Genomic DNA, 8,866 nt, shown 5'->3' on the forward strand with positions numbered 1-8,866 from the left:
TTTGTTGCTTTAATTTAGGAAACCAGGTATAAAGAAGAGATAGTGTGCAACATCAGACAGGATGTTGTGTGATCTGACTCAGATATCGTACATTACTGAAACTCCCATCATTTTGCTGTTGCTGTTAATTCTGCCCAGGTTTCCACAATATGTCCCTTTGTTTGAGCATACCACCATTGTAGACAGTAGGTTACAATGCTCTCAATCAGCAATATACATGAGAAAGTTTCAATTGTTTTGAAAAACATCAGCTTCCATGATAAATAGAGTTAATGCTTTTTTATAGATTCTGCTTTATTATAGAATTTTTCATGGCTAACCTTTATGTCAGTAACAACATTGTAGCAAGCAAAGGTTTTTGAAGAGCCAAAGAGCTTAATCACTGGACCTGAGAATTCTGTATTATTGTCCCCTATGTCACAGCACAGCGACAATACCTCATTGCTAAAAGATTGGGCATCACTCTGCCAACAGGCTGAAGGTACAAAAACACAAGAAATATAATGGAGGTGCCTTTACTAGATGTATGTATCAAAATATATCCAACATTTATAAAACATTTCCCACGTAAAATAATATTCACCAAGCTCAGCTATCCACAAAAGTATCTATGGGAGTCATACACATGCATACAACATACACAAGCTTCACGCAGAAAAAATACGCTGCAGATCAGGAGGTCTGACCTTTTAAACAATGTGGCAGAGTGGAGAATTTGAACTGAAGTCATATGTGGATGTCTGGCCAGCTGGATGAACACAGCAAGACAACACGTGCTGAGGTCTTGGAGGAGACCCACTGTATAAAAATAAGCATCGCAACCATTTTATTCATTCTACAACTCCATTCCTGGCAACCTGCTCCAACATTCAACGATAACACAGTTCTACAGCTCGGCACAGTACCATTCTACACATACGCAGATCAGACTAGACTGGATCCTTCTGGTTACACCTGGGGGCATTCCAATATTGCATTAGTCCTTGTCATCTTCAGATTGATGGATATGATAGGACCATTCATCTTCCGTCTAGGTCAGACTAAGAAAGGACCAATTCATGTGAAAATACATTGGATGGATGTGTTCCCACAGTGCATTTCCATCATCAACCAAAGCCAAAAGAAGTGGTAAACCTGAACACATCCGCGATGACGATCTAAGATTAAAAAGATAATATTCCATTCACTATGTTTCGTAAGTCTTTCCTTTGAATGTAAAAGCCCCATATCGGAATATATATAGGAGTGAAAACAAGCTTCTACATGTCCAAAAAATCACACACAGTCATCAGCATCACACCTCAGAAATGGTCCGCATATCAGGTAAGACATACCTTTCTTGCATTGGCGAAAGAATCCAACTGCCAATTTCAACTGCTGTCAGAGAACATCTTGAAAGCTCATAATGATCTACAGCCCACACCTTAAACATTTCAGCTGATGCAAAATTTTAGAGAATTGTGATTTCTTTGCCTACATGTTTTTAAATCAATGAATGACTTAAAGCTCAAACTGTGTGAAGTAAGAAAACAATACTCAGAAGCTAGAAAAGGTCATATTACATATTCAAGATGCTAAATCCTGTCTGACTAAAATAACTCTATATATGCTGTGATTCTGTGAATGCGCTATATGTTTTCTAAAGGGTCTAACCTTAAATCAGATTAAAATTTTGACTTAAAGCAATAATGTATAATACAAATGCATGCTGATCCCACTGACCAAACCCATCTTACACTGTCTGTGTGGATAGTTTTCTTCATTTTAGCTATCATGCTGATTGCCAGCCAGGCTCGTCCATCCAGTATCTTGCTAACACTTCAATTAATCAAGGATGAGACTAAAAATCTGCTGAAAGACTATGTAAGTATTATTCCCTCAATCATTTTTAGCCTGATCAGAGAAAACAATGTGCATGCTTTTCCATTCATTTGTGGCTAAAAGATTTTGCTGAAAGTCAATATGGTAATGTGAGACATGTACAAGCTGGGGTGGTATGGATTCATGGCCCAATACAGATTTCTGGACTGTGCTGCAACCTAATGTACATACAACCCTGAACAGGTCACCAGTCTATCACAAGTACACTAAACCCCGCCTCCACCTTTAAGGCTGGGTGCTGAGCAGGAAGTGTGTGGGTGCTAGTTTCAAGTCTTCACAGGTGTAAAAGTCTTTGTCTGTCTTTGTTTAGAGTGCCAAACATGTACACACTGATAAATGTACAGGAAGTTTTTGACTGCTTTTTTGAGAATAAGCGGAGTACTCTACTAAGCAGCAGAAAAATACTCATGTCTGTTCCTCACCTCATAAATACATTCAAAGAAAAAACATTTGAATGAGGATGACCACTTTGAGGAAACTCAGAAGGTTATATAGGCTCTCAGTAATTATTGCATTTTTACAACAATAAGTAACCTAGACATGTTGGTTGAAAATAAAGTGGACCTAAACAATCTCCCTGTTTTCCTCTTCAACAGAAAGACAGGAATCTTGGCGAAATTACTGTGTCTACAGATGTCACACTCAAGGGGATAAGCCTTTCCTCAGAAAAAATGGAAGAAACAGCCTGTGCGTTTCAATGTTACCTGAAAAGCACACTCGCAAGCCAGGAACAACTCAGCCCTGATCCCACCTACATTGAAACACTGACATGGATCATAACACAGTTCAGCAGGGCTTCAAAGGCTGTCTGCGACTCCTCCATCACTTTGGAGAATCCATCGAATGATTTTGATCACAAAGTTCTCGGTTATCGTGTATTAAAGCACTTCATTCAGTGGCTGCCGAATTATATGAAGGCACTGTCACAATTGTGAGGTATTGGCTCCTCTAGCTTTAATTTAGTTAATTAAGTTCAATGATGTGGCGGCGCACCTTATGAAAAATAATGCATTGCAGCACATAATGGATATGACATTCATGGTATAAGGAATATATTTTTAGATAAAGTAATCAATATTTTCTTTTACATTAATTTATATATTTAATGCATACATTTTATGTATTCATGCATGTATTGAAGAATTTATTTACAGAAGTACTGTACATCTAAGTAACAATATATGTAGTTTTAGATGTATATGTATTCATGTACACACACACACACAAATATACACAATTACAAATGTACTATTTATTTATGCACATATTTATTTATTTATTTATTATTATATTTATTTAAATGGATATTTATTGAAATTTTCTGAATTATTCATCTTCATGAACTTGGCTCTGTTGGCTTTTCTGATTATGTATGTGTGTCAGTTGAGTAGAGAAATAAATTTTTTTCCATGATGAAATAAGTGTTTGTGTCCCTGTAAAATGTAATGGTATCAATCCAAGCAGCAGAATTTTATATTTTGTTTCTTTCTTTTGTTTATATATTTATGTGATTTCCAAACATAATTCAGGCAAAAGTTTCTTGCATTTAATATCCCCTGAAAATAACAAGAAGTGTCTTGTGACAGTTCAGGCCATTGAATTAGATTAACAGGTGTCTCTTAATGGTGACAACACAGTAATACTGAAAAAAAAATGGCTACACCTTCCACCTAGGCATAATGGCTACATGTTCTCATTTAACAGATTCACCTTTACTGCCTCCGTGGGGCAGGCCTGAACTGCAGTTAAGGGCTGGTCCTTACTCAAGGGTCCAGGGATTTGAACCCACAACCATCTGACCTGCAATCCATTAGGCAGACCACCAATTCAAACTGTAAATGAAGAGGAGATATTAAATTAAAAACTTCTGTATTGCCATGCAAAAGGTAAGCTACGTTCTGATTCTACACTAAAATAGTTACCACAGCAACACTAAAAAATGACGAGAGTGGTTTTGCTTTTATTTAATTGGTGACATTGACTTCACGACCGCATTGTAGCCTATAAAGCATCAGCAATTCGAATGGTGACACTCAAATAATTAAAATGAGCTATATTATTTCAGAAAGGATTGTATAAAATATTTACATTCAAATGTATTTTATTCCATGCCTGAAGAATTTAAATATTTGTCTGATAAAAAAAAATGTTCAAACATAAATAGCCATTTCATCTATACATTTTAATTACACTCTTAAGAATCAAACATCTACAAGATGCAATTCGTTCTGGACAGACAACCTCTTCTTTTGTCAAAACTAGAGGGCGGACACTCTTCTTCCCCTCCCACAAGTGCGTGGGGACAGCGAAGCGCTATCACCAAAATGACGTGATTTCCTTCCGACCAGTAGGGGAATCCACCAACATTGCTTTGACCATCACCACTCTCTGCTGTAGGTGGGTGAGGCAATTTAAGAAAATGTCATCAAAGGAAAAGTCATCAAAGAGGAACATCTGTCAGTAAAGTCATATCCTGAAAGCAGTGTCCCCTTCCTCCAGGAATAGAGTAGGATGTGCATTTTTTTAAATGAGAAAAGGAACTCCCCTGTGTGATCACAAAAGGTCATGATTATGATTTGCTCATAAATTCCTGACAGATTTTTACATGTAGCAATTCAACCAGATGTTAATCTAAATTAGCATAGACGTGGGTCTTGAATTTTTTCCGGCACTTTTGGCTTAGGGGAGGGTCCTGCTCTCCCTCCCAACTTAAATACATAAGAGTGCCCAATTTTTTTTCATGAAAGTATTTTATAATATATATTTTCAAAATTAATGATCACCTTATACATTTAACAAAACACGCAACCCCTGCAGATTACAATGATATGGGTGAGGGAAAGCCTTCACTTGGCCCCACAATTACTTTATTAATGTATATATTTGTAAACTTTTAAATGTATGTGTAAATGTAAGGATCCTCATTGTTAACAACTTATCATCTTATCAAATAACGGATATAAATTCATTGACTTCATTTAAATCAGTTTAATTGTCATTTTCTGTAATTGTAATTATCAGTGTGTCTAGCCATCAATTGGCTAACAAACTCCACCCATTCAACTGAAGGATCATTAAATACAGGTGTGTGTGGCTGGAGAGAAATGTCACTGTCAGTGTCCAGCTAGGTCTAGCCTGGTTCTGGTTTGCTGTGTTTTAAAAAAATATATTATTTGAATTAACAAAGAAGAATTGGAGGATAGTGGAAACTTTCAATAAACAGGCTTTCTTACTCTTCTTATCATCATCATCTTCATCATAAAAAACAACTAACAGAAACAATTAGCATGCCACTACCACCACCACTACTACTACTACTACTACTACTACTACTACTACTACTACTAATAATAATAATAATAATAATGTCTGTTACTCAGCACTTGTTCCACCACCTTCTGCACTGTATACTTTAATCTACTCAGTTATGAATGAAAATGCAATACATTTCATATTCAAACCTTCTGTTTGAAAAGATAACATTTCCTTATATTTTATCAATTTTTGATTTTCATTGTAGCTTTCAGGTTGGAAAGTTGCATCAGATGCTGGAAATAGTGTTTTAGGACTGTCTGATGTCTCATAAAATAATATATATGTGAAATGAATATCAAATGCCTATTTAGATTAAGGTAATATTAATCTGTTCTTTAGGTCACTTGCAAAAGAACATTTTCATTATTTATTGCCCCATCATTATAAGTTTATTTTTCTGTTTACTAACTCAATTGCCCTGTGACCTTTTAAATCCCAGAAGCATATCAACACATGTATGTATGTATGCATGTATGTAATATGATTACTATTTTTAAAAATTAAATGTTGTTGACAAATCATTTACCCCTTTCTTAAAATTCATCATCTACCTACAGCTCTGTTAAATGCCGTGTACTCTGCCAAGTGTTGGGGAAAATTCCCATTGCGGAGTTCATGCACCTTGCACTTTGGTACCTTTTTCATCTTCTGTAGCTCAGCCTCTTTCCTTCTTATACTGTTGCTGCCCCCATGGCCTTTAAGTTCCTGTTCATCAAGCTGCTACTTTCAGTTTGCCGGAATTTCCTAAAGCTTTGTGCAATCGTGTTTTTCATGTTTGTCATGTTTTTCTACAAAATCCCTCATTTTCTCCTAGGATTATGACAGCATAGGATGCACTTCCTGTGAAAGCATTTGAAAGAAAACTCTAGTGCATCAAGAAATACTTACCAGACCATGATGAAAGTGTTTCAAAGGGCTCTCTTTTTTATAAAGGATTCTACAGAAACTACACCAACTGCATGACAGGTCTTTTCCATTATTTCTTGAAGCTACCACGCACACTGTACATATATTGATTTCAGATGATGCTGATGAATTTGGAACTGGTCATAGACAAAAATCTAAGATTGGAGAAAAGCTATTTACAAAAAAGGTCCAACAGTTTTTTTCTTTTTAAGGATATAGACAGAAATACACTATGTGGACAAATATATTTGGCCACACCTGTTTTTCAGGATTTGGGCAAGGCCCCTTATCTCCAGTGAAGGGCAATCTTAATGCTTCAGCATACCAAGACATTTTGGACAACGTTATGCTTCCAAGTTTGTGGCAACAGTTTGGGGAAGGCCCTTTTCTATTCCAACATGACTGTGCCCCAGTGCACAAAGCAATGACTATAAAGACATGGTTTGATGAGTCCGGTGACTTGACTGGCCTGCACAGAGCCCTGACCTCAACCCCATTGAGCACCTTTGGGATGAACTGGAACGGAGATTGCGAGCCAGGCCTTCTTGTCCAACATTAGTGCCTGACCTCATAAATACTCTACAGAATGAATGAGCACAAATTCCCACAGAAAAAAATTCCCACTCCAAAATCTTGTGGAAAGCCTTCCAAGAAGAGTGGAAGCTGTTATAGCTGCAAAAGGGGGACCAACTCCATATTTAAGTATATGTATTTGAATACAATGTCATTACTGTCCCTGTTGGTGTAATGGTCAGGCGTCTGAATACTTTTGTCCATATAGTGTATTTTTTTCACCTTTTTAAATCTTTTATTGAGAGTGTATTAATGTATTGATTTACACTGATGAGCCAAAACATTATGACCACCTGCCTAATATGCTGTTGGTCCTCCGTGTGCTGCCAAAACAGCACTGACCCGCCAAGGTATGGACTCTACAAGACCCCTGAAGGTGTCCTGTGGTATCTGGCACCAAAACATTAGCAGCAGATCCTTCAAGTCCTGTAAGTTGCGAGGTAGAGGTTCAACACTTCATCATGGTCCTCAAACCATTCCCGAACAATGTGTGCAGTGTGGCAGGGCGCATTATTCTGCCGAAACTGCCACTGCCATCAGGGAATACCATTGCTATGAATGGGTGTACCTGGTCTGCAACAATGTTTAGGTAGGTGGCACATGTCAAATTGACGTCCACATGAACGGCCAGAGCCGAGGTTTCCCAGAACATTGCCCAGAGCATCACATCCCCTCCACTGGCTTGTCATCTTCCCACAGTGCATCCTGGTGCCATCAGTTCCCCAGGTTAACGGCGCACACGTACACGGCCATCCACGTGATCTAAAAGAAAACGAGACTCATCGGACCAGGCGAACTTTCTTCCACTGCTCCAAGGTCCAGTTCTAATGCTTGCGTGCCCATTGTAGGTGCTTTCGACGGTGGACAGGGGTCATCATGGGCAGTCTGACCGGTCTGCGGCTATGCAGCCCCATACACAGCAGGGTGCGATGCACTGTATGTTGTGACACCTCCAGTAACCATCATTAAAATTTTCTGTGACTTAGTAGTAGCAGTAGACCTTCTGTCAGTTCAGACCAGACAGGATAACCTTTGTTGCCCTTGCGCATCAATGAGCCTTGGGTGCATTGATGCGCAAGGGCATTAGCAACCATTTGACCAGATAGGTTCCAACGTTGGCTAGCTAACTTGCTAACCATTTGGCGGGCTTTTGGGTTAACTGGCTAGCAAACTTACATTTTTGTTGAAAAAATAATGAATACTTGCTAGGTATGTAGCCCAATGTTAGACCTATTACGTTTGTTTCCATGGGTTGTAATTTACATTTAGAATTATTTGGTAGCATTATCTAATTATTGTAACGTGTTGGGGGTAAGTGGGCAGAGCTTCCCAGCATGCCTTGGAGCGATGAGCTGTTGCTTAGCCCACCGTGAATGTAACTGTCTTCGTCAATGATCTACTTCCCTCCTACGGTGGTAAAATGTAAGTGAGGCGCATTGGTTTGCACTACTGTAAAATGAAAGGTTTATTACTCACAGGGTAGTAATGGCTGTGTTATTATAGAGAAAACCCAGGTTCTTCACATACTATTAAGAATGTTTCTACATTTTTATAGGTATTATTTAATTTACATTATAAACAATATTTTTTTAAAGCACAGTAACGCTTCTAGTAGTAGCTCAAGCATTAAGGGGTTTATTTTATGTAAGAAATGAAATAATTTAGATAGCAAAGCAGCAAAAAGGCAAGTTTTTGGATGAAACCGAAGCAGCAGCTGCTCACTCGGGCTTCTGGTATCTGGCTGAATGTATGGCAAAGGGTATTTTACTGTCTGCGCCGGAAGTGGCCCGATTCGTAAGCATTCGTTATACTACACTCGGGCATTCAAGCCGAGTGTTCGGGCCGGACCTGGACCTAGATTCAAAGCCAGAGCTCGGCCGAGTCGGGTGGCCGTAATCGAGCCGCATTCGGCCCGCGTATTTTTTGCTACTTGGGTTCGTTAACGAAGTGATGTGGAATGTACCAGCTTCAATATTTACTTTTGACAAAGCTCAACGATATTAAAACGAAGTTCAGAAAATTCAATTTTCTATTTTATTTATTTATTTTCCCATTTTCGAAAATGCCATTCATCCGTGTCGGCGAATAAGTCACAACTGGAATGCACACTGACCCATGGGAACATAAATCGCAAATTAGTCGTTGTCCCAAGCACTGCAGAGTACTAATGGACCGATCAAATAAATTAAAA

Source organism: Megalops cyprinoides, chromosome 4 (assembly GCF_013368585.1).
Source record: "Megalops cyprinoides isolate fMegCyp1 chromosome 4, fMegCyp1.pri, whole genome shotgun sequence".
Taxonomy (NCBI): domain Eukaryota; kingdom Metazoa; phylum Chordata; class Actinopteri; order Elopiformes; family Megalopidae; genus Megalops; species Megalops cyprinoides.